This window comes from Meleagris gallopavo, chromosome 1, assembly GCF_905368555.1.
Source record: "Meleagris gallopavo chromosome 1, MGAL_WU_HG_1.1, whole genome shotgun sequence".
NCBI lineage: Eukaryota > Metazoa > Chordata > Aves > Galliformes > Phasianidae > Meleagris > Meleagris gallopavo.
Window position 1 is genome coordinate 151,274,823 of NC_139404.1, and position 26,755 is coordinate 151,301,577.

Genomic DNA, 26,755 nt, shown 5'->3' on the forward strand with positions numbered 1-26,755 from the left:
CTTCTGTATCTTGCCAATTTTAACGTATTTTGGCCTGGCATTTAAATGTCTAAGATTAACGATTACAATCCAAAACTTGTAAGACCATCATGTTACCTAGATGCCACGGATTTAAATATGTTTCTCTAAGCATTCTGATGATCTGAGTGTTGTGAGCAGGTGGACACAGTGGACAGCCATGCATAACATTTACCATTGAGCAATCATTCATGGCTGTGCGTTACTGCATAGAGATGAGTACAGCACTGCTGGTGTTGCTTTTCATGTGCATTTTTTATCCCAAGGATAGATTTTGTAAATATTCTTAACATTTTACATATATTCTTAATAGCACTCTTATCAGCAAAACAAAGCCCTAAAGTCACTTCTTGGTGGAATGGAAATCAGTTGAGAACCTGTTTCCTAATGAAAGCCTGGTGCACTGCCTGTGAGTCATTTTGAGAGTCTGCTCATTGACAAGTTTCTTGTTGGGAAGTATAAATGCTCTGTTCCACTTTTCTCAGAGGAGAGTCATTTGTGTAGGCCTTTCTGCAGCTTGAATCTCAGCCTCCACAAAACAAGTCATGTTAAGTAAGGCAGCAGCATTTAGGAGCCTAATGAATGTGCATACACAAGCATGAAGACACACTTGTAAGCTGGCACTGGTAGGGAAGAGTACATTATTCAATGTATCTTCTTTGAAAAAAAAATCAATAAAATTCATATACAGTATGCTCATTGTAAAACGACATGAGCTGTATTTAATACTCACCAATGTGACACTTAACAAACAGTCTTGAACTGAGCTCTATTTGCATTTGATTTCTGTCACAGCTTGACAAAAAAGTCTGCTGCTTTCATCTGTTTTTTCTTTTTAACATTTCTAACCAAAGATGCATAGCTGTACCTTGCAGGCAGAATAAAAAGCAAAGTGCCCTCTGAAAGGGTCTCAACCCCCTTTCCCTACATGTTTATAATGTACACCAATGTTCAATCACTTTTCCAACCTAGTAGAGATAACAAGGAATGACTGTAAGAGCTACTGAATATTTTGTGAATTTTCATAAAATACACATGGATAAAAGGGCAGAACATACAGAACTATCCCAATCCTCAGTGAAGGCACAGTCTTGTAGTAGACGCCCTTACCCACACAAGGCTGTAGTGAGGGCAGTAAAGGATCATACAACCAGAACAGGAGAGTCTAAAAGCCCTAAAGAACCATCTGATATCAAGAGATTTCACATAATCTGAACCGATGCTGTTTCCAGTCCCACATATCTCAGACATCAAAATAAGTTTTCCCACATAGGAATGCCTTTCACAGATCTGTGTCAGATCCACAATATATTGGGTATGGGGATGCACTTTGAATGGAAACCAACATGTCTACAGAAATAAGGCTAAAATTTTGACCCTTGGGCTTTGCAATTTTTTTTTGGCTTTGTTAAAGGATGTTACCATAGCTCTGTTGACTGAGAAAAATCTGAAATCCTTAATAACAGCTGCTTTCATTTCTCTTATGCCAAGATGCTGTCATGGTAACACTGTAATTATACGAAAACTATATGAGAAATCCATGACTGATTTGAATGCTGGCAAGTTCTTGTACAAGCACTGCCTTTTGTTTGAGACTGATGGTGCTGGCATAGCTTTGATTCCTGCTGGTTTTAACCACATCCTTTGTGTTCATCCATGAGCTGGTTTGTCAGAGCTTAGGCAAAACTGCCCCGTCAATTCCCAGGATCTACTAATGGGTCAAAAGTACTGCTTTTTTCCAAAAGTGGATATTAAGTTAATCAATACAAAAAGTATCCAAAAGACAGCACTTAAATTATCTATACAGGTAAGCAGATAAATCCAATTTCCTTACGGAACCAATTTTTTTCCTGCTTAGCTTCCAAAGATGGCATAACGTCAGTTGAAATACATGTCCCAATCCTTTTTCCCTGTTTTGCAGAGCCCTGCCACTTCTTACAAACATGAACCCTTCACGTGGTCTCACAGGACTCAGAATATGTACTGATCACATTTCATTCAGTTCAAAGTACACTTCAAGAATCATTTAATTGAAAGCTCATCTGAAAGACAAGTGAGAAGTAGGAGCCATGCCCTTCCCATAACATGTCATCTACTAGGATATTTACTGAGAAGTGAAGTCCTGACATCGATCTATTGCTCACTTTGATAAGGTTTTACTCATAGGTTCCTAATGCCTAGAAAACCAATCATATCAGACTAACAACTCACAGGAGATTCTGCCCATTCATCTGGCCTGCTATATCAGGACTGTTCAAACCTCCAGTCTCTCTAATTAGGTGGGCCATAATTTCTTCTACTCTTTTCCAAACAGTTTTCCTTGAGATTGGAAATTTTTGATTGAATGATTGATTGCATCTCAGTATTATATAGCAAATCTCGAATCTCAGGTTGTGCCAGGGAAGGTTAAATTGGAAATTAGGAAAAAATTTTTCATGGAGAGAGTGATCAAGCATTGGAACAGTCTGCTCAAGGAAGTGGTGGAATCCCCATCTCTGAAGGTGGATGTGGCACTAAAGGACGTGCTTTAGTGATGGGACCCATTAGGTCAGGTAGATAATTGGTCTTGAAGTTCTTTTCCAGTCTAAATGATTCTGCTATTCCAAGTCAGAATAAGGAGGAGAGGAGATACAGGACATATCAGAAAAAGGGAAGCTGTGTGATCCAATTTGGCTTGTGGCAGCTATGGGAACTGCCAATTTCAGTGTTAGCTTCCTCAACAAGCTCTGATTATTAAAAAAAGAAAAAGTGGAAAAGAATAGGGAGAGAAGTTTTGGTCTACTGTTGACATATTTTGGGCATGTCCGGTGGATTTAAATATCTAGTTTTCAATTTGTGTCATAATTGACAGGAACACTGTGGCAGTCAAAAGTTAAAGAGACTCCAGGAAGGCAGGGAAAACAATCAGTAAAAAAGTAAGGAACCTGGAAGATTAGGTGTTGGCAGGAATTTTTGGACTGCGATCAAGTGCTTCTTTGATTGAGGTCTTAGTAATCTGAGATGCTTAGTTACCTAAATATTCCAGTCCTCCCCAGCTCCCTGACTAAAATCTCTTAAACTGTTTATAGTCAATTTGTTTTAGGCCTAACTCCTAGTTTTGACAGTGGAAAAGTTTCCAGAATAGACTGTAAAATCAGTCTCCTAGTTTGAAGAGAGAGAGAAAAGAATATTAATTCTAACAGAAACCTGTTCCATTTGGTCACAGAAAATGGGACTCCATATGTACAGTAACTGAATTATTAAATGGACAGATTATTTGCCTGAGGGCATATTTATTTGGCCTAGAAAAAAAAATCTGTGCATTATATTGTAGTAAATGCGTTCTGGCTAATATAAAGGTACAAGCTATGGTTTCCCCACTCTTTCCTTCTAGCTTGCATTTTGATGATTACTGTTCTAAACATTAGTGTTCAGAAAGAGGACATATGCTATAGAGATTTTTGAAAACCCTTGTAAAGATTTTGATACTCAGTTTATCCCATCAGAGAATGGGATTCATGGTTGAGGCGCCTCTTGGGCTCTGGTTCACCCATAATTTGATGAGTTTAAACATGTGGCCACACCAGCTGGGGACAGTGCGCCTGGGCATGGACACAAAGCTAGGCACATGTTTAAATTCATAGTCAAATTATGCCTCCAGCTATCAGATGAGTGCTACAAATTCTACAGCTCTATGAATCTGCATTTTTTACCTTGCAAACATTCATGTATGAAATCACTCTTTACAGCCAATGCTAATTTCAAATTCTGATTATAAAAAGCAGAAGAATGCCTCTGTAATTTATGTAATATTTATTTAAACCATTAAAAGAGAATGTGCTAACATCAAGAAGTGCTAACAGAAATTACTATGCAAAGCTTTTTAGCAGAAATGAAGCCTACTTCATAATAGAGTTATGTAAGACATTCACTCTCTAATTTGCTGAGTTTCATTTTTAGATTTCACTTTGCTTCTGTACAGTTGTAACAATTTATTGGCTCTAGTTAAAATGCATTTTTATTGTAGGGTTTCAGTAATAACACATACATCTCTTCCTGATTCTGCGAGTTTCCTCTACAGCAAGAATGTAATTTCTATCCTGTCTGTTTCTTGTCTGTGTTTCCTAGTTATCTCAAGTTTCCAATGGCAATGTTAATATATTAGTAAATCAATATTAATTTTGTTTTATTTATCCATTCCTGTGGAAAAAAGAGAAAGAAAGAAAGAATAAAAGAACAAAAGGACAAAAGAGAAAATGTAAAACCCATGCTGAAAAATAGTCTTCCAGAAACTTGTATTATAAACTTAGGAAACTGTTGTAATTAGATTAAATTAGAGAGATAGAGAGAAGTTTAGAACAATACCACGTTTTCTTAGAGAACTCAAATGAATTAGCATGAACAAAGGATAACCTGTATGCGGGATGTGAATGCACCTAGGTCATCTTTGAGAAAATATACTACAAAAATATCTGCCATATGTACACTTATTGCAAAAATAATCACTTTCAGATGGAAGAGACTTGAACATACTCTGTATATACTTTACTATTTATGTCTCTGTTTTTTGCCAACTGAGATAAGCTGTTTTATATATATACATATGTACATGCACACACATATGAATACAAGCATGTATTTATGGGCATGTAGAATAAGATATATCACTGATTCAGAAAGGCATGCAGATCCAACAACACCATGCTGTGAGTGCTCTCCAGCTCCCAGCTGGTGTTTGTTCCTGCTGTGTCCTGACCATATGTCAGGCTAGTATCAAAACATGCAGTCTCTTTTCCCCTTCTCCCAAACCTCTGTGCTTTGTTTTCTGCAGGAGGGGGACATTGTGGTCTCTCTCCAGCACACCTCCCTGCACAGAGGGTGAGGGCTTAGCACCTGTGTGATGCTGGTAATGGATGTCAAGTGAAGACACTAGGATACAGGGATTTTAGCACCCTGTGCTGATAATTAAAGAGGACCAGTGAGCAATCTTCAGGACAGGGCCTACGCCACTACTTAGCTTTAGTTTACTCCCTGTCTGTCTTAGATTAACCCAGTCGTTTTCACCTAGATATTCCCTGAGAAGGCAGTAGTCCTAAGCAGACCATAAGCCAATCCAATGCCATTTTGTTCCAAAGCCAAGGATCAGCACATAACTTGCTTTTGTCCATTAGTGAAGACAGGCAGGGTGACTTCACAGGTCTGCAAGTAGACAGGAATACAGAAGCTCAGAGTGCAAGAGGTTACAACAGTGTTCACAGCAGCCAATAAAACACAAGTGAAGACACATGCAGGGGTCAGTTTTAGAGAACTTGACATCTTGGAAGTAGGTGCAACTTGCTTTTGAGGGATCTGAGAAATGTATAAGCTTATGACTAAAGGACTATAGTATTAACAAAGCATAAGGTAAGAGGAAGTTGATAACATGCTACTGGAGTTGTGGTTTAAGGAGAATAGAAGGTGAAAAGGGAAGAGAATGGTGAAAGTTGTGATACTGTAAACATCTGAAGTGAAAGGAACTTGGAGGATCAAGGGCTTGGCCACTCCCTGTCTCTAGCAAAGAATATTTTATGAGTAAAAAGCATTTTCAAAAGGGTTACCATATAAGAAAAATTCTGCTGTTACTGCCTAAAGATTGTTTCTTGTAGAAGTCAAATATGACATATTGGATATTCAGTCTGAGAAGTGGACAACATGATGAAAGAAGTTCAGACAACATGCCTGCTAAGGAATGAGCACCAGAACAAGAGAGATTATGGCCAACCAGCATCCAGCCCCTTACAAGTATCCTACTAATCAGTTGCCTTATAGCCTTAACATTTAAATCAAAAGATCTATTTACTAATGCAATGCATGTGATTTTTTTTTATACATCCTCCTTGTCAAAAGCAAACAAAATTACTCCTAACTATCAACTCAAAGCTGAACTGCAGAACTATATTTCTCTGTTGATGAAGACTAATATTAATCAGGCAATTTGAGTGATAAATTAAGAGATTTATGGATACGTTATTTTTAAATGGACTTCGATAAAATCCTTTTAAATTTATTGCAGCTCCACTTTCACTGAATTTTGTTTTTTCTGTTGTGTTCTAATGAATAACATTTCCATACCAATATGAATTTTCAAGATTTGCTTGCAGTGTAACTTGAAGAGGCTAGGGTTTCTTCCCTTCAAAGAGCAATCTTCAGTGTTTTCAACTGGAAAATCTAAGGTGAAAAAAACATATTTGGTATCTTGTCTGATGAATTAAAAAGAAAAAAAATACACAAAAAGGTGACTTTTGGGGTATTTTTAGATGATTATATTATTTGAATGTTTCCAGAAATCCAGAGGGTTTTGAGTAAATTCTTAAATACACAAGAGTTTGAGTGAAATCATGGACAATTGGTCTCATCAGTCTCAGTCTTTTACAAGATTTTTGTGGAGGCAGTGCTTTATTTTGGCATTTAAAAACAAAGCCAAACTTCTAAATAGTCTAGGAGAAATATATAGCGCACTTCATGAATAGCTCTGAGTCACAGAACAAACTGGATGCCTTTTCTCTTCCAAAGCTTTTATTTGAGTCTATGAGTTGATCTACATATTTCAGTCTTCTCCTTGATTGCATAAGACTGAAAAGGTACCATTGAAAACACTTGCGAAAGAAAACTAACTGTTACCATTACAACTCACCAGACCTATTATTTTTTGTTTTATATGATTCTTGACTATGGGGTTTGGATGAAGATACCTGACTTCTATGTATCATTAAATTGTACAGAAGAAAATGTTCTCAAAATTAAAATCTATAATTTTGTGCATTTTATTAAGATATTAAGACTACTGCATCTTTAGTATGTATTTTGCAGAATAGGTTTTCATTTAAAAGCATGCTCTGGGATGTATTTGTATGGGATTTTGAAGTCATAACTAGAGTCGACAGAATGAATTAGTTCCTAATTTAATAATCGTTACAAATTCCAAGAGATATTTTAAAATATTATAGCCTATATATGTTAGCATACATGAGGGGACAAACATCTCAGTGTTTTCATCTATCTATGTACTTTTCTGTACCTGCGTACATTAACTATACTCATATATGTGCATTCCAATTCCCACTGCAACTAAAGAAGGCCTTGCAATTCACTTTAAGGGTACCTGAATCTAGTTGTATCTTGATAAGAAGATACATTACATACACCAAAAAAAAAAAAAAAAAAAAAAAAAAAAAGACAACCACAGCATGAAATGAAGCATGAAAAAATTCACACAGTATAGGAGCAAACTTAAAGCCTACTACTCCAATCAAATTTGGTACTGTGCCACACAGAATATGAGCATCTTGTTGTAAAGATTCTCATAGATAAGTTCAATCTTTTGAAATTTAGGTATCTGAGGTGTCTAAGATGTCTTTAAGTAATCAACCTAAAGTTTGTTTGTAGTCTGTTGTGAGAAAATGGTAGTTTCAGACTGGTTCATCACTGCTGCACGTGGCTATCAACTACAGACTGTAAATGATGATTATGTTTCTAATTTTAATACCTTAATTTGGGTATTATTAAATTGTCTTTTTAAAATTCCATAAACATATATAATCTGTGCAAGTATTTTCTACTCAAAATAAAGAAATTGAGGTCAGCCAGAATAGAGAATACTTGTACATTCCTGCACATTTTTACGTAAACCATATTGACTGACTAATAGCTGACCTGCACAAGGCAATTTTTAATTTTGGATAATTCTATTTATACCTTACATAGCCAGCACTACCAAACAGCAATTAATTTTGCCTTAGTATTTAATGTCACTCATTCCCTCAATAGTTTTTTGATGAGAAAAAAGTATTGTTTTAATCATTGTACAAATAAGAAATGCCTTGCTTCCTGACTTGCAAGAAATAGCAGAGAGCAGTGAACTTGTGTTTGTTACCCAAGTGACTGCTTCTTTACACCACGTTCTGTGTATGCTAATAGGAATATTTATTTATTTAATTTTATGTATTAAAGTGTGCTCTCAATCTTACTTTTCTAAAAAAGACAAATCTTCCACTTGTAACATAATAACTAGTTGGTATGAGAATTATTATGGTGCCCTGAAATGACTTTGGGTGAAAGAGAGATGAAATCTTAAGAAGCAAGTATTTTCTCATGCAGCTATAAGATTGTCATGTCCCTAATGATAAAAATGATAGAAGAAAAAACAGAATCTACACAACGCACCATCAAAATGTTTATAAGTAGAACATTTTTCAAAGTTTTCCAGAAGACATCAATTGCTTTTTAAGCAAATTATTTTGTACAGAACTCCAATGGGAACATTATAGAATGATCCTCTTCGGCCTACAATTAGATTAATCATGTAACTGAGGACTTGAATTTGTGCACATCCTAATTCAACAAGAATATCAGTTCCATCAATTTACTGCAAGAAAAGGTCTCTGTGAAAGCAATTTCCACATAAACACCTACCCTGCAGTGGCTCCAAGCTCCAAGTTCTCTCTGTTCTGATATTTTTATATCAGATATATTATATCAGATATATATTATTTTTATTTCATATTTTTAAGTAGTACTTCTTTGAAAAAGGAAATCTCTCTTAATAAATAATTTAAAAAATTAAAAAGAGGTAAAAAAAATATTTACTATGAAAAATGAGTTACTTAACTGAATAACAGAAGTCAGATCACCTGAAGATTTCTTTGATATATAGGTAACTTTGTATAATAAAATAGTAGGTCTGGGACATTTAAGTTACATGAAAATTGATGAGTGCTTTTGTATCTACTATACGATTTGATGGCATAATGGTTTTTTTTCTGTCCCATGTACTTTAAATAAAAGTAATTGCAATACGAGAGGATGCATTAAGCCATCTACAGTCTTCTTCCTAGAGTGAAAAAATCATTTCTTGTAAGTAATCAATACCAGCACAGATATTCATTGGAATAAATGGTTAAGAATTGACAGTCTTTCTTTTCTTCATACTTTACAGATACTGGGAACTGTGAGGTTTCCACACACAAATGGAAGTCAATTCCATTTCTCTGGCTTCTAGATAGGATAACAGCAATCATGAAGTGAATAGGGTTTGAGAATTTCTTCAGAAGTGTGGCGCCATTCTCCATTAGAAGGAGGTAGTACTTCTCTTGGGATTGTCATGGCTTTTCCAGGAGTAACATCATAGAATCATAGAATCATAGAACCATAGAATGGTCTGGGTTGAAAAGGACCACAATGATCATTTCAACCCCCTTGCCGCAGGCAGAGTCACCAACCACTAGACCAGGCTGCCCAGGGCCGCATCCAGCCTGGCCTTCAATGCATCCAGGGATGGGGCATCCACAACCTTCTTGGAAAACTTGTTCCAGTACGTCACCACCCTCTGAGTGAAAATCTTCTTCCTAATATCTACCTAAACCTCGCCTGTCTCAGTTTAAAAACATTCTTCCTTGTCATATCACATCCACCCTCATAAAAGTCCCTGATTTAGATATTTATAGTTGGGGATAGGTTGAGCACATGCAGACCTCAGTTCATTTAGAATACTTCAGGCATAACTAGAAGCTATCTATGCAGGAAGAGAACTTCAATTGCAGTATTGCACTCGGATACCTTAGACTTGCCTACACATGTTTAGGTCTAGGTGTTTTACAATCTTTCAGAAGGAATTCTGGCACCTCATGAAATTACTAGCAGTTCTTTGGCTGAGTTAAAGTGCACTAGAATGTCACCCTTTAAACTCAGGGGAGGGTAAAGATGAAGAGAACTTTCATGTTACAGCTCTGTAAGCTTCCTGGCACAAATAGTTTTTATTCTGACCCTAAGCAGTACTGGAATACAAACAACAATAATAAAGAAGAAATTAAGTGAGAATTGTCAAAGAATTTAGCCATTGTATCAGCATTTACATTTGTAATGTTTTGCATTATATCTGTAATTTCAGGCTATGTTTATCAATCTGGTACATACTACTTAGTCTGATACCAGGGAGAAGGTTTCATTGACAGTAATTAGTATTATCTGTGTATAACTCAACATTCTTCATTGCAGAGAATACATGGTTAATCTCTTTTGAATTATGTGGACTGCTTGAGGAATAACTTGCTCTGAAAAATGCACTGAGCTGATTTTGAAACTTCAGGGAATGCCTTCCTCATTTGTTACAAGCCAATTCTTTGATAATATCTGAGCCAAGCAGGAACTCTCTTCATGCCTATTTCTCACTGTCATTATCTACTCCTCTTTCACATCTAATGATTCCGTAAACTAATGACTCCCAAGCTTGCAGAGATGACTGAATTTGTATATTTTTACAAGAAAAAAAACAGATTCAAGTTTGCTGATGGAGATTGCAATGGATATGTTAAGCACTGTGACATTTAACTGTTAAGGTAGATATGCTGAATCTGTACCTAAGAACTGAAATAATTATTTTAGTGGATAAATAGCAAAGATCAGCTTTTTCCACTTACACCTCCCCTAGTATATAATCTTGCAGGCACACTCTGGAAATGCTTCCTAGATGAGATGTCTTAAGAAATACAGAGAGAAGACCATTCAGAATGTGAGTTCTGCCAGGGAAAAAAATGTAGAGCCTGCAAGAGAATTTTAACTGGCAGTACTCTGAACTGCTGGGAGAAAGAGGATTAGATAGACTAGCAGATCTTCACAGTGAAAATCTTATTCTCTGGAAGACTTTAACACCTAGATAGTGCATAAAGTCTTAGTGTGTCCTTACTTAGATGCATATTTTTTATCTCTTTGTAAGCATAAACAACAGGATAAGGATATTATGCTAGTCTTTACAATACCATCTTACATAAGGAAACTAGCACATAATCCTCAGCCACGTAACCTGAAGACTTTACATAATTTTTAGACTAGTTAATCAGCTTTAAGAATTGGTATATGCACATATTTTTTTCTTTGGACCTAAACAATGGACCAAGATCTAAATGAATCTTCTATTTTTAAGCTTTCTTGTTTTTTTCTTCTATGCCTACTAGGCATATGTCAATAAAATGATTTGGATATTTACTACTTTGACATTTCTTTATCTCTGTTTTTGAGAAAAACAGATGAAATATTTAGGCAGATTTCTTAAGACATCTTAAGAATGTCTTATTCTGACCCTAAGCAGTACTGGAATACAAACAACAATAATAAAGATGTATAAAAAAAGGATGTTCTAGGCTGAGCTAATTTCATTCACATCATGCTTGGACCATGTACTAGTCACAATGTAAGCTTTATAGAGTTGTGAACAACTGTTTTCAAGGCTGAAACACAAGAAGAGTAAAACCTCATCAAAAATATCTGATGAACACCTTGAGAATTCACTAAGAATTGCAGCCACTTCCATCAAATCATAATGATGCAATAGTTTTACAAAAACAAGTACAAATATCCCACTAGTTTTATGTTTTTTTACTCTAAAAAAATGTTTTAATAAAAAATACATTTAGCAAGTTTTGTTGATGATAGAAACTAATTATATTATACATTTTATATGTGGCCCAGTACAATTCCTCTTCACTCGATGCTGCCCAGAAAAACCCAAAGATTGGAGACCAATGTTATGGATGTTACCAAAAGATTTTTCTGTCACAAACCTCCAACTAATTCAGCTGTGAAAATTGATCCCTATAATAAATAATCAACATCATACCCAAATTTAAGTCTTAAGAATCTTAAATGATTATAGTTATTAATTATTAAAATCCCTGCAAAATAAGGATGCTATTAATTGTGTCATTTTTTGTCAATTTTTGCTTGTTCTGTTTTAATTTAGATACAGGATAAAAAACATCACATCCTTGGGCAGAGAGACGATGACCCAGTGGTTGGATCATAGAAAAACACAAAAGTAATCTAAAACTAATCTTGGACTAAGAAAAGGTAACAGCTCTTGCCGAGTAAATAGGACATTTCTCCCTTAATTAACCCAATTGTCTAATGATTTCCTCTGAGCAAGAAACTAAAGATGCAATTTGTTGTCCCCAAGGTTCTTGCATTTATTGAATAGACACAACTTTACTGAGAATGTGGAATTGCTCTTTAATTTGTGCAGTAACTGCGATTTTCAAATTTTGATTCTAGATGGAACTCTGTTTATCAAATTACAATGCCACTTGTAGCACTTGTAGCATAAATTGCATTTGTAGCTGTTAGGTTCGTCAGTTTGCCTCTCAGCAATCATGGAACTTTACATTTTTAAGAATGCAATGAACACCATCCACACATACCAAACTCTACACGATGTTACCAGTAAAAGTATTTTCAGTATCTGTTCCAGCCACTAGATTTTACAGGTTCAAACTGCACTTTTAATCTTCTTACTAATGCAGTTTCCTCTTAGCTTTCAATATATCAAGATATTTATAGTCACCTTTCACTTCTTCACTTAAAATGCTTTTTCTGTGTTAAAAAATCAAATGAAGTTGTCTGTGTATATAGCTTCCATCCTCAAAGAAAGTTTATCTATTATAATTTCATTCTGCAAAATATGCAAAATGTTTTGATAAAAAAAAAATCAGTTACTGAATACACAGAGCATCAGAAATATTTTAATAGAGCTTCTTTTACCATTTCTTTGTGAAGATATTCACCCCTTAAATCAAGTAAGATTATTATTGCATTGTATAAAATACAACTTGTAGGAGAAAGAGAGTATTTGCATTACAGAGCTGTTTTCTGCAATCAACAAATAAGTGCAAAGCTCTGTAAGGTTTCATCTGACATTTTCAAAGTAGAATCTTCTGTTTTTCTGCCCTGCTCCAGATGATATTCTGATATGGAGATTACTTTACTAGGATACTACTTGACTTCACAACATTCCAGCATTTAATCAGATCTCTATTATGGTTTGTAAACACTATGGCACTGAGATGTTCTTACTAATTTGTCACTTTAAATTAACTAACTCAAATATTCAAGTATCCTACATTATAAATGTGTCCATTGAAGACTTTGGTTCCAAACGCCATGAAAAACTGAGTACCTAGACATGGAAACTGTCCCTGTCTTCTGACTGCCCACTTATTTATCATCCTCACTTGTTTTACTAATCAGTTTTACCCTGGTCACTCAGTTTCTCATCCAGAAAAAAAAAAAAGACAATCAGAAAGACACATTCTTACCTGCAAACTATCCTTTAGGAACACTTCAAACTTTTATCACCTTTACCTTATGTTAATCCCCCTACAGATATGTGTTACCCTGTGACATGGGGGTGAGGATTCCATGTGCAACAGTACTCTCACTGAAGGCCCAAGGCCTTGCCATGTGTATGCCAATATGCTTGACAATATAATCTATTTACATTTGCTTCTTAAGAATCATAAAATCATAGAATCTTTTCATTAAGTTTAGCAAGATATCCTCCTCTCTCTGAAAGCCATAATCTTAAAATGTTAATTCTTGTATAACTGATCTTTTCTGAGAGACAAACTCTCTGAAAAATTCAGCCAGCTTAAAAAAAGCCACCCTCACGTCATGTCTGAGTGATATCAGCCATCTACATAAATGAAGATTTTCAGAGTTTCTACACCCTTGCCTAAATTATAAAATAGGGGTGATGGAAGACTCCCACTGGGAACAGATGGAATCAGCACAAGACCTGGCAGTATAGTGCTCTGATCTCAGAGGAGAGGCAGATAGAGAGCTGGGAGAAAAATGAGTACTTTAATCTTTCTAATGAACCTTTTCTTCTCTGAACATGCTATGTTATACTCCCCACACTATTTAAAACTTCCGTTATCTAATAGTCCCATAAATGTTATCGGGATACTACTAAAGAACAAAAATTTCACAAGTGTCTGTTAATTAACTGGCAGCTACTGCATTTGTCTCCACTTGCTGGTGTGCTCACATCAAATCTGCAACCAGTGAAGACACTGACATAGCCTTTAAAAATTATGCAGGAATTTCGTGTTTAGAAACGTCCTCATCTTAGCAGGTGTTCTAAACAATGTGGAGTTTCAAACAGTTGTTGATTAACAATTCCTAATAAAGTTTCTCTTAAAATGTCCCTTCTCTTTCAGATCTGAGTGATCTGTAGACTGCATGCATTATAGACTTCATATTCTACAGAAGCATGGTGTTCCAGTTTTTTGTATCTGCAGTAAGTGAAGAACAGGAGACCATTCTCTTTTTTTATGTTCTTTATTACTAGATCCCAATGGGATTGTACCTCTGTCTTCAGCATCCAGTTTATATCTTGTTCCTTCTTTTTGGTTTCACACTCATATTTCTCAGGACATTTGTTTGCAAATGGTTGAAAATCCACTGATGTCTGAACAAATGAATGAAAATGGATCTCACACCTACATGCAGGTATAACAAGATAAATTTCATAGAATCATAGAATCATAATTTCCTGTGTTGAAAAGGACTTCAAAGATCATCTAGTTTCAACCCCCCTGCCATGGGCAGGGCCACTACCCACTAGACCAGGCTGCCCAGAGCCGTTCATATTTCTTTACATGTATTAGCTACTTGTTTAATAACATTTCCTTCTGTTGCTATAGCTGATAATGTGAAATCAGTTTGGGAAAAGAAGTCAGTAAATTATATAGTGAATACTGTGCTATACTTTCGTTGCCACTACTGTCTATATAATTTAATCCGCATATTTATTCAGCTATTTCCATTCAGCATAAAATGGGAAGAAATGCAACATAAGCCATTTACATCTTTGTTACTCATATTTGTACAGGAACCCTTCTAGCTCCTTGGTGGATTTGCACTCCTTTCTCTGCTAGTGAATAATAGCAAGTTCTACTGTACCTGTGTCATCTTGCATTTGGTGGTCTGGAAAGACTGACAGAAAGTCTTTCTAAAATATGACAGTTTGCATTCCCAACAAAGGTACTTCCTGCCTTCTCATTTGAGCCATCAGTTCATTTGACGCATCAGTCACAGACCTTAAGCACAAAAATCTGTCAAGTACCCTTGAAGTATATGTTCATATGCTGAGTTGGTAAAGTGCTTCTCAGATAAGAGCATTTTAGTTATTTAAAGGCCGCTTCTGCCAAAAGTAGTATTTTTATCTTAGTAAACTCCATTTACTGATGACACCACAAGTCACAGTCAGAAGTCCAGACTGAGAAGAAGAAAAAAAAAATCTCAACAAGAAATTAGTTTTACTGACTTACTCACAATCCATGCTTATATTACAGTGGTATGGTATTAAATTAATGTACAGAGACATGTGTCACTGGAGATATTGATCATGTATTCCCCAGCTTGTTCAACCATTTGAATTATCTCAGGTTAAGAAAAGGAAAAATCTGATCTCCCTTCAATAACCAAAAAACCTGTCATACCCTTATACAGTAGTGATCATGCACCCATTCAGTATGAAGAGATACTAATGAATCTCTTGATTTTCCTCATCAGGGAACATCCCCAAAAAAGATCACTTACATACTGTGTGGAGTGATACCTGAAGGGAGCCTACAGAAAAGCTGGGGAAGGACTTTTTATAAGAGCATATAGTGACAGGATGAGAGAAAATGCCTTTAAACTGGAAGAGGGTAGATTTAGACTAGATATCAGGAAGAAATTATTTACTGTGAGAACTGTAAGACACTGGAACAGGTTGTCCAGTGAGATCGTGAATGCTGCATTCCTGGAAGCACTCAACCAGGCTGGATGGGGCACTGAGCAACCTGGTCTAGAGGGAGGTGACCCTGCCTATAGCAGGGGGACTTGGAACTAGATGATCTTAAAGGTCCCTTCCAACCCAAACCATTCTGTGATTCTGTGATTCTATGATATGTTCCTCTCCCCATGCAGATAATGACCTTTATTCTGCCTGCCTACATCCAAGCACTCTTTCAAACTAACATTTGTTAGATGTCTAATCAGCTTAAGCATTTTTTATAGACAAGGGAGGGAGAGCATTTACAAATCATGATGTAATTTCTGGTGAGTGGAATGGCCTCTACAATTTTCTTGTGGGGATACAGGGTAACTGTGCTACCACCTTGGTTAGGTGGAAGGTAGGTACAGATCTAATGATCTCAGGTGACACAGACTCAATCTGCCTTGTAGTTCATCAATCCCCATGCAAAGCTTTCAAAAAGTTGCAAAAGGTTCAAGTAAAGTTTTGGAGTGATAAAGCTTAGGGTGGGGTTTTGCTATTCAACACATGAAAAAAAAACAAATACAAGTCCCAAACTGTACAGTTCCCAGACTTAAAAAGGAGCATGGCATTTGGTTCGCCGCATATTGAACACTGCATCTCACTCAACAACTAAACATTCTCCTCCAGTGTAGTATTCTCATATGCTATGGTTACTAATGCCATAGAAAATCTGTAAATCAAGAATTCTCTGACTGAACTAGGTGGCCAGCTTTTCACTTCTGGCCCCTTCTCTGCTTCAGGATTTTATAAGTATCTTTAAATACATCAATAACTTTTATTTTTTCCAAATCACCAGTGTTCCCTGAAATTCACATTACTAGTGTGGACAGGCAGAACTGTTCATGAACATTCAGTTTTGCACAACAGTTTGAGAACTCCTGTTACCCATGTATGGGACTGTAAAGAACATGTATAGCTTAGGTGGACTGGAGAAATCACTTATTTACATTAGAGATGCCTAGTACTTTTTATACCTCTAATTTTAACTTTCTTTCCATTACTTTTAGGATGACAGACCAAATCCAGTTCTGGTGTAGCTGCTCTGAAGACAGAGAAGTTACTTTAGGGATGAATTTGACTCATTTTAAGCTTTTCAAGAAGAACCTAAGTAACAACATATGCCACAACACTGTCACAGCTCTAATACTGTTCAGCAAAGGGATGTACAATACATCTTTGTCTTCTTCCTGCTCATAACGAGCACTGTAGGTCATCTGCATCATTAACATTTGCAGCTGATGCATTTGTGTAGTCTGTATACACTTCTTGGAACTGCACAGACCTTCTCATTGTTTTCAGAACCTTGATTTTTCTTAGTATTACCAACATCCAAATGTACTTAAGGATGAAACTATTAGAAACACAATTGGTGAATTAATGTCATGAGGACTGCTGCTGGCAGCTCATCAATTTTTGATATGCCACTCAGACAAATGAAACATAAGCCACCCAGAACAAGGGGACCTTTTGACACTTCAAAGGAAACCCCTATGGGTGGTTTCCTCTTGAAGCTGCACTAAACTGGCTCAATCTCCTCAGCTGGAAGCTGCCAATGTCTCATTAACCCCTAAACAGGCCCTGCATGAGCTTTTCTTTTCAGCTATAATTATGCCATGCACTTCTGTTATGCTGTACTGAATTGCAACACTGTCACCAGCACATTATAAACATCCACCCTAATTGAAAAGCAGATTAGACTCGTGTTAATTAGCCAAAAAGCCCGCCCACTTGCATGCATTATGACTGCCTCTTAAATACTGAGGATGTTGAAATCCCTCAGAAAGACAAGGCAGACTTAATTGCAATAACCTGCAAATTAAGTTTAATTTACTTTAAATTTACCGGTTTAGCAGGCTCATTTGATGGTGTTAATGTTCTAGCAAATTAATTATCTGAATTAGTCATGCCTGGTGGAGTTTTGCAGCAGAATACATTGTACAGTGGCCTATTAATAACAGACAAACAGGACAGGATTAATGAGAAGATTATGGTAAAGTTCTTTTTTAAAAACAGGGATCTTGCATGAATTCAAATATAATCACCAAAGTGCAAATACAACACAGAAAATAAACAAACTGAAATTTATTATACTCTATGGCATGCTGTCTAAGAGAAACAGTAAAACATTACCCGTGAAATATTTGATAGAAAGAGGCCTCTTCTATGCACTCAAGTAGATCGCTTCTCACAGCAAACCATTTCCCATTAACTGGTATCTCTATAAGACTTCAAATATGTAAGTGCTTTCGAGAGTATTTGTAGTACAGAGAGAGAGGAGATAAATTAGAAATAACGTCTCATACGTTAATTCCATAGTCCACTTTGTGGCTTATGAGGCAGTAGAATTGCTTTTTTGTATTCCATTGCTAACCACAGTCTGCTCCAGTTAAAAAAAAAACAAAAACGAGAGCAAGCACAAAGAAGACCTCCATGGAGATATAGTTGCAAGTAAACTGTAAAAGAAGCATCCTTGCTTTCCTCTGCTTTCTATAAAAATACAACAAGAGGGAAAAAAAATCTCTTCTAATAGCCTTTGGAATAGCTCTAAAAAAAAAGATATAATTGGCCTTGTAAACAGTGTCAAGTTACAATCATTCACTGCAGAAAGTGTTGGCTAACATTGTTGGGGAAATGAAAATAGTAGTTACAAATGTCCTTTTTAGCTCATCTTGATCTTGAAACTTTAGTCTGCTTACGTGCTAAGTATTGCCTCTTCCATTAGGGTCCATAGCCATTCCAAATATAATGAAGTATATTCAATTCAACTCTGGCTCCTTGGGGAGGGCAGGAATAGCCTATGGAAGCACAGAAGATAATCCATGATGAATATGAACGGAATGTGATTGAATATAGAATTCTAGATTATTTATTGGACTTTGTATGTTAAAGCCATCATTCACTGACAGTAGTTGCTTCTTGTTCTGGGTTCAAAGGGCTTTCAGGCTCTTGTGTGGCACTGGACAAAAAAATCCCAAATTTACATGGCTTTATGTTACATATTTTAATTTTAAATAAAAAAAATGAAAATAAAAAAAATTATTTCAATATGTTTTTTGTATTATAATGATACGTCATATAGACTCTTTCTGCCTTCCTTATTGTTTCTTCTTCCGTCTTTCAAATAAAATTACAGTTTGAAGAGCTAAAATGAAAGTGGCACAAAAGCAGCCATTATTAAAACCAGGCGGAAAAATAAAAAGAGAAAAAAAAAAAGAAGGAAAGTAATTCCACTTTAAAAAGCTTGGAGGGCTGAGATGACTTTAGTAATAACCCGTTGGGAATAGGAGCTGAACCAGGAAGAAAATGGATTCCTGTGACACATAAACAAAAGGCAAATGACTAATATATTTACATATAACGTGGTGTATTCATTGCACACCATGGTGACAGAATTGTTTATTTCATTTATAATTTATACTGTAAAATCTTATTATATGTGTAACTAATTTACCTGATGATAATATACAGTAGAAGATTAGGTTTCCATTATATTCTGTCATTAAGAACAAAAGATTTTCATGTGTTGGTTAATTTTTTCTCTTGGTTCCTATCCCACAGCATACACCCTGCATGTGAGTATGTATTTCTGAAATCATTGTGATGCTGAGCTAAGGAAAAAGTGGCAAGAAACTTCTTAAAAAAAAAAGCCTATAAAATCTCTCAAACATGAATCCACTTTAAATACTCTTTAATTCTAGAATTTCTTATGATATCAGTAATGACAATATACAAAGAACCTCTTACAGGCGATGTGTATGCACCAAAAAAAGAAATGTCAGAATAAATATAGGCTCCAGAAGTGCTTTGCTCTGAGAATGGGAAAAAAAAAAAAAAATCAAACATCTTAACAGAAACAGCATTACAATATGTGACTAGACAGTTCATCTCAGACTACAGGGAGCGGGTGGGTGGGTAGGCAGTGATGAGGGAATTATCTTGATGTATTTTCCACTGTGGCACATAAGACAGTGCAATTCTCTGAAAGGAATTGTTAGCACCAAGCCAGTAATTCCCCTCTGTGGTGTTACAAAGTGTGTGCATTAGAAAAGGAGTGAAATAGCCTGCAAAGTACTATGTATGTTTCCAGTACTAAAGCATATATGACCTTGAATTAATTCAAATATGCTTATCAAAATATGAATACTGCGTCAAAAGAGCATACAGATGTACGTTTTAAACTCATTTCTTTGTTACCCTTTGGAAAGCAAAAATCTAGCAAATGTGTTAGGAGGCCCAGCTGCTTAACACTTCTCAAATCTAATTTGTATTGCGTAGTGAATTCAGCCTATTGCAGAAGAAGATAACTGAAAAGTATCTTAAAACAATAGAGCAATATTTTCCTGTAACTTGGAGCTGTTAAGCACCTTTAATTACAGTAGGTCACAACTGTTCTACCGAAAACTCTGTGAGAAGCTTTAGTAGTTTCAGAAGGCTGTGTTAATGTAAAGTCTTTATTTGGATAAAGTGGTAAGCATTACTGTAGTTGTACATAAAACACTAAAAGCTTTCACTACCTAAATGAACATACTGCACAAATATCTCCTCAGGGACAGCCTATCAGTTGTCAGATTCATAGTTTGCTGGCCATCAACACCGACAAGCCTGAAAGTTCAGGGATCATGTGAGAAAGTGCATCTCAGTGAGCAGGTAACAAACACTCTACATTTTTGGGAACAGCCTGTGGACATTGCAGGTCAGTCCTGACTGGAAAGTAGCTTTGCAGAGGAGGACTGAAAAGAAGTGCTCTGATGGGCACCAAGATGACCATGAGCCTGCAGAGCAGTCTTGTAGGAAAGAAGGCCAACTTCCTCCATGACTGTATTGGCCAAGATATAGCCAGAAGGTCAAGGTAGGTGATGTTTCCCTCTAAAAATCACTGGTAAGGCAAACTGAGAGTATTGGGTCCAGTTGTGGACTTCCCCCAAAGACGTGGAAGCACTGGACCAGCAATGAGATAAGAAGATGATAAAAGTGCTAGAATATGTTGGTTGAGGCTGAGAGAGCTGGGACTGATGAGCCTAGAGAAGAGAAAGCTTTTAGGAATGTGATAAGGAGGGATATAGATGGAGCCGCACTCAATTCAGTGTGCACAGTGACAGGATAAGAGGCAATAGGAACAAACTGAAACAGAAACTTTTATTTAAATTTAAGGGAAGGCCTTTTTATTATGAGAGAGGTCAAATTCTGGAGCAGCATGACTAGAGAGGTTGTGGAATCATAGAATCATAGAATAGCCTGGGTTGAAAAGGACCACAATGATAACCTAGCTTCAATGGAGTCGCCTTTCTTTGAGATATTCAAAACCAAAACATGTTCCTGGGCAATCTGTTCTGGAAATCCCTTCTTGTGCAACAGTTTCACCAGATGATCTCCAGAAATACCTTCTTACCTCAGTAAATCAATACTCAGAAGAGTACTGAAAGTCAAGAGGCCTTAGCTGAATATTGCAGATAGTTTTACTCATGTAAATAGATTAAAAACACTTCAGTGTTTTTACAATTCAGTCTCTAACTTCATTCAGCTGAATAAGGCCCTTGTCCTGTCAAGGCTGCTCTACTACTGTGCAGCATATACAATTTATTAATGATTCTGATACCCAAGGAGCATAAACCTCAGCTGGAACACAACAGGATTATGCAGGACTGTTACTTCTGCAGTTTTGCAAGGGCTGGAAAAGGTCTAAATATCTGTGAAAGATCATAGAAATACTTCCTTTCCCAAACATTGAATCTCCATAGTATTTTGAAAATATGGGCTTGAGGGGTATTCACAATGCATCACATATTTTTTTATGGTGCTAAGTTAGCAACCTAGGTTTCCTCCTTGGAAAACAGCTGGATTCTTACTGGAGATGCTTCAGAGCACCTGATTATGACAGTATCCACCACTGAAGCCTCAAGATAAATACCTAAAGGCAGCATTAACACACCATCTGTTATTTTAAACTCATCTAGGAATCAACATAAAACTATACACATAGTCATTGACACCAGAATATTTTCTCCACTGTTATCCTTTCTTTGTACTTGTCAGAGGTGAGGCAACCACAGGTTCTGACAAAATCTGACATTTTATGGTATGCTGAATCAACAATAATTTCAGTGTCATACCAGAAGATGACTGAGCATTCCCTTTTTGCATTCAATTTTGTAAGAAAACATGAGTAATGTTAATGTCTTTATGTCTGCAAAGGACTTTTCTGTACTTATATTCCATTCCCCTAAACACCATCAGAAAAGCCCTTTCAAGATTGCGGTTGAATCTTGGAGCCACTGCACTGTAGTTAGTGTTGTTCAGGCTAAAAAACATTTCAACTAAAAATACAATTGAGCCTAGAGTGTGACAAACAAATGAAGAAAAAACAGCAACAACAACAACAACAGAAAAAAAAAAAAAGTTTAATAAACCAGTTGAGTTAAATCCATGCTGGAACAGATTCTTCCCACTTCAATTTCTGCACCTAACTGATAAACCTGATTTAAATTACTGTTGACATCCAGTCCTAGCTGTTAGAAAAGAGACAAAGACAGTAAATAGTTACATACTTCAGTTGGTAATTTTCTGCAACAAATGGGATTGATCTCTGGAGGTGCTCATTTCTATCTGTGGATTCTGCAGGTATCTATCTTCTGCAACTCAACTATGCATCCAATTCTATCCGGAATGAATCTAAATTTTGTTGCATTTTTGCATGATAGCTGGGACTATACAACAACTATCCTGCTCCCTGTCATTCTTAGTTATTATTTTTAAAAATTCATCAAGGCCAAAACCTTTCTTAGGTAGTAGATCATCTTCTTCCCAATATGACTCTCTCTTAGAAGGTGTCAGTCACATATGTGTTTTTTTTTAAATTAGTTTTCTTAACATCCGTACATGAAAACAGATGCTGCAAAAAAATAAGATAGCCTTTTGCTTGGTTCTCTAATGGACAGTCAGAAGAAAGTGAGACTGCTCAACCACAAACTTGTTCTTCACACTTAATATCTCCTGTTTTCTCTTGAATCTTCTCCATTTCATAGTCCTCCTTATACTGTGAAGAACTTCAGTATATCCAAATTCAGCTGCCTAGGAAGCCCAGTGGGGTCACTGTTCAATTGTCTTTTCCTCTAACCAGTGTGTGAAAAACTCATGCAATCTGGTCTTGGTAGTATAAAAAATAGTGATTTGTACTGTAAGCTGTCCTGGTATTGCAATGTTTTGGAAATTAATTTTATATCCAAGGCATGAAACTTGTGTTCACTATATAGATGCTGAGCTATTCTCTGAAGAAAGAGACAAAAGAATATGAGCATTTTCTCTACACTTTAAGACACTTGAGAAGGAAAATCTTATTTTGCCTAAATTAATACAGTTCAAAACTTCTCAAAAACTTTTAAAACTCATTTATTTTTCATTGAAAATTAGAAAAACTTTGAAAAAAACATAAGTACATTATTTTTTTTTTTCACTCTAGCTTTTGTTTGGGATGTGGGGGAGTGGCTTTAGTAAAAATGATTATTTTTACTAGATCCATTTCTAGGCATGAATATGGAGGCTACAATCCATTTATCCAAGAATTGCAAAAATCTTTTTTTCTATATTTGAATGAAATTTCATTCTTACTTAACACCAAAAAAAGATGATAGGTATTAAGAACACCACTTAAGACAGTGTAGTAAAAGGGCATAAAGTGTTAGCTGCTATGCAGAAGAAAATAAACCTGTGAAGCAGACAAGGAGAGGCAGAAGATCTAGACTGAGAACCATGTCCTGGAGAGTGGAACCACTGCATCACTCCCTTGCTCCTAATGGAGGTGGCTGTTAGGAACCAGTACAAAACCTTCCCTACAAAAAATGTCCTGCAGCAGAGGACAAGGGCATTCTTCTGCAGACTCTTCTTATCTAATCATAGAATTATGGAATCATAGAATGGCCTAGGATGAAAAGGACCTCAAAGATCATATAGTTTCAACCTTCCTGCCATGTGCAGGATTGCCAACCATTAGGCCAGGCTGCCCAGAGCCACATCCAGTCTGGCCTTGAATGCCTCCAGGAATGCAGCATCCACAACCTCCTTGGAAAACTTGTTCCAGTGTGTCACCACCCTCTGAGTGAAAAACTTCCTCCTAATATCTAACCTAAATCTCTCCTGTCTCAGTTTATAAGCAATCCCCTTGTTCTATCACTATCCACCGCTGTAAAGTCATTCTCCCTCTGTTTATATGCTCTCTTCAAATACTGGAAGGCCACAATGAGGTGTCCCTGGAGCCTTCTGTACTCCAAGCTAAAGAATCCCAGTTCCCTCAACCTTTCTTCACAGGAGAGGTGCTCCAGCCCTCTCATCTCAGTGGCCCTCCTCTGGACCCATTCCAAGAGGTTCTCCCATGGAGATAATTTCTACAGTTCAACAGGGAGGAGTTGTGCCAGTACATGACCAGGAAAACAGGTCTTGCAGCTGAGTAATATGAGTATAGACAAATAAAAGCTACCTATTCACAGAGGGGCCCTTGGTATTAGAGACTGGTTCACAGTGCTTATGTCCCGAACAACTGAAAGTCGTTAAATGTTTATTTTCAACTTCTTGTCTTCCTGCCTCCTTCTCTTCTATTTCAAGAGATGAATATTTACAAACTTTGTTGCCAAGTGCAGCTGGGCCCAACAGACAAGTTGGCAACACCTTGGGGAAATGTATTTTAAAAAGTGCAGAAAAAGACAAATGGACAGAGCAGAAGTGAATTTAAGTGAGAAACAACAGTGCAAACACCAAAGTCAGAGAAGTAGGAGAGGGAGGACGTGCGGTAGCAGTCCAAGCCAAAATTTCCTTGCAGCCCGTGGAGAGAAGAGCATGCAGGAGTAGGTATCAACACTGTAGTCCATGGAGGACTTCACACCAGAGCAGGTGAATGTTTTGCCAATAGAAAGCTCATGCTGGAGTAGTCTTATTCTGAAAGATAGCAGCCTTTAAAGAGCTCACTCTGGAGCAGTTCTTGAAGGACTGCAGACTGTGGATAGGACCCTTCATGGAGCAGGAGATAAATGTGACAAAGAAGTGGTGAAGATGAACTTCTGTGGATAGATCACAACCCCATTTCCCTCCACTCTGAATTGCCTTGGGCTCCTGCAAAGGAATCAGAATTGTTTGAGTTGGAAGTGACCTGTAAGGGTCATGAAAAAAAGTGGGTGGGAGGAAGGTGTGTTTTTTAAATTAATTTTTTTTTTTTTTTGGTCTTTGCTCCTCATAGCTCTAAACTATTTTAACTGATGATAAATCATTGTTCTCCAAGTCAAGTCCATTTTGCCTGTGGCAATGGCTGGTAAGTGATCTCGCTGTCTTTATGTTGACCCATCCTATTCTCTCTCCTTGTTCTGATGAGGAGAGGGAGAGAGCAACTGAGTGAGCGTATGGCAGCCAGCCAAGATCAATTCACCACACTATTTTGCTTTAAATTCTATTTGCCTATTTGTTTTTCTGTTATTAGGTCTCTGTATTTTCCTAATCCAAAGATTTATTCTGAAATAACACTGAAACATTTCTATTCATCTATTTATCTACTTCTGATGGACAATGAATTTTTTTAAAAACCCCCTTTGGGAAGAAGATGAAGATTTGAAAATCTGGGTCAAGTCCATGGTTTCAGAAAAGAAATAGGGGTTACATTTTGATATTGTCTTAAATGTTATTTTTAGACTTTCAGAACTAATATTTGATCTCTTTGAAATTTTTTATTTTGCCTAAAAATTGACCTTCATGTTAAGACAAATTGATACTTTTTTCTCTCCAATACCACTGAATATCCCAATTTATGCTGAACACATTTCTTTCATTTTCTCCAAAATAATTTACAGATATTTTCCTTAGAACAGAGTGCTGGGATTTATTCATTTGTTTGTTTGTTTGTTCACTTTATTCCTGTAATCCTTTCAATACAGCTATCAAAATAAAATACCTTCTTCCACTTAGTTTTGATACAGTCCTTAAGTGCAACACTGGTAAATTTTTGCCATATGCCCATAGATGTTATTCTTATCTCCTTGTATAATTTAAATTTTTGAACATCTTTCATTTTCTAATTTCCCACTTAAAATTTCCAGTACTTGTTAATGACAGTGTATTACGCACTTTAGTACTATAGAATTTGAGTATTAAATGTAATCTGTAATTTAGGTGATGTCTTTCTTTCTCTTCAAATCTCTTTCAAGATTTGACTGTTATTTTTGTGATATCTTAGAAATCTTTATTTCCCAGAACCACGTAACTACATAAGAAACTCAGTTTTCATTTATAAAGAAAAATACTCAATTTGATCTATCAATCCTATGAAGAAAATCTCAAAAGTGAAATAGTAAATTAACTTTATGCAAATTATTCTTTAAAATTTCAATACCTTATATTAATCTCACTTTATTCTCAGTATAGTTTACGTTTTTGATGAAACTATTATTCTAACAAGGATTTATGAAAATTCCAGGTGTTTAATATCATTGTTTTCATAGCATCATAGAATGATAGAATGGGAAGGATCTTTAAAAGTATCTAGTTCCAACACTCCTGCCAGGTAGGAACACTGTCCATTAGATTTCTTGTTTCATGTCATTATATTGCCCCTCTGGCATACAAAAAACCACTATGTAAAAAGGTACCATGGCAGCTAGGGAAGCTTCTTGACACTGATGGAACATAACTGAGAAAGAACACTATACTCTTCTCAGGGTGACATTTTACAGTCAGTCCATGAGGCATTTTGGACCATGGTGAAACCACAGTGGGAGAACCACGAACAGCAAAATCTACACGTGACTCCTCAAGGAAACACACAGAGCAAAGTAATCCAAAGATATTACCAGTCTCAGTGGATGAACACTAGACTACTGCATACATTACTTTCCCTTCTGGACATTTTGCTACAAACTATGTACTGTAACTCATAAGTAATTCTTCCATAGACATGATAAAGCAAGTTTAGATACTTGGAATGAAGAATCAGAAGATCAGTCTTCACGTAGTATTGAGCTGTTTTGTGAGCTCTGAGCTTTCATCATATAATCATAGAATGGCTTGGGTTGGATCATCAAGTTCCAAACCCCCTGCTGTGGGCAATGTTACCACTATTTTCCCAGGGCTCCATTTTGTCTTTAGGTAAAAAAT

The 26,755-nt window shown here is 36.4% G+C and overlaps 1 long non-coding RNA gene across 1 annotated transcript in view; it reads left to right on the plus strand.

Moving 5' to 3' along the window:
• Nucleotides 1-24,033: 24,033 nt before the first annotated feature.
• LOC146545707 (uncharacterized) overlaps nucleotides 24,034-26,755 on the plus strand; it is a 98,795-nt gene continuing 96,073 nt past the window's right edge. The window contains exon 1 of the long non-coding RNA XR_014880886.1: nucleotides 24,034-24,923. This is a non-coding gene — a long non-coding RNA (uncharacterized LOC146545707). The remainder of the gene's footprint in view (nucleotides 24,924-26,755) is intronic.